Below are 1260 nucleotides of genomic sequence, written 5' to 3' on the forward strand. Positions count from 1 at the left end.
GTTCACTTTTCCTTTTCTTCTCACCTACCTGCCTCTTCATGCATTTCTCATTGATTTTTAATTTTTCTCCCAAATGCCTTTTTTTCATGTTCTTGTCTTAGATCCTATGATCTAATAACCAAAATGTTAGAATGGCTGGGGGTTGCGGCCACAGTGCAGCCTGGAGGGCTCTTGCCGTGCTTGCAGCTGATGCAGGTTCGATCCCCGACAGCCCGTAGGGTCCCTGAGCCCACCAGGAGTGATCCCTGAGTGCAGAGCCAGGAATAAGCCCCAAGTACTGCCGAGTGTGGCCCAAAAAACAAACAAAAGAAAATTAGAACTATCTTATCTAGTTCAGCTTAATGAAATGATTTTAGGGTTGTTTGGGGATTTGTTTTCTAAATTTTAGAGTTTTCAATTTTGGTGAGAATTTTCTATTACAGTGCCAGATGTTCTGATTCATAAATATTTTATTCATTCCAATGTCTTTTTCTGTCATCCAGGAAAATCTTTCTAAGAGTTTAAAAAGTTTTGACCAACAATTTCTTGCACCAAGTATTATTATTTTGTAGTAGCTTTTATGTTGCTAATTCTTTAACTTTATAACTATGAATTGTGCTGTCATAATGATACTCATGTTTGAAGATTTCATATTAGTCAATGTAGATCATTCATTAATATTGAATGAAGAAATCTAACCACTAATCATTTTCAATATTAAATTTTTTTTATCATATTATTGTAGATATCATGGAATAAAATGAACTCTGATAATTGATATTCAAACTTATGACCTAAGATTATGAGTTTGGCAACTTACATATTTTGGTATAATTTCCATGAATTAGTAAGTTTTCTCTTATATTCATAGTATTTTATAGTACAAAATTGTTTTGTTCTTGCTTCGGGACACACTTGGTGGTGCTCAAAGCTTACTCCTGTTTTTGAACTCAGGAATCACTTCAGGTGGGGTTCCGGGGACAATAAGGAATGCCAAGGATCAAACCCTATCAACCGCGTCCCAGGCAAGCGCCCTCTGTGCTGTGCTATTGCTCCAGACCTATACAAAATTTTTGGTTCTTTGTTTGATTGGTTTAGGTTTTTGGGTCACACCCGGCAATGTTCAGGGGCTACTCTTGGCTCTCAACTCAGGAATCACTCCTGGTGGTGTTGGGGAACCTTATAAAATGCCATAAACAAAAGGGTCAGCCTCTTTCAAGGTAAACGCCCTACCTGCTAGACTCTAAATCTGTCCCCAGGAATGAGAATTTTCGAGAAGAG

Source organism: Sorex araneus, chromosome 2 (genome assembly GCF_027595985.1).
Source record: "Sorex araneus isolate mSorAra2 chromosome 2, mSorAra2.pri, whole genome shotgun sequence".
NCBI classification, from domain to species: Eukaryota; Metazoa; Chordata; class Mammalia; order Eulipotyphla; family Soricidae; genus Sorex; species Sorex araneus.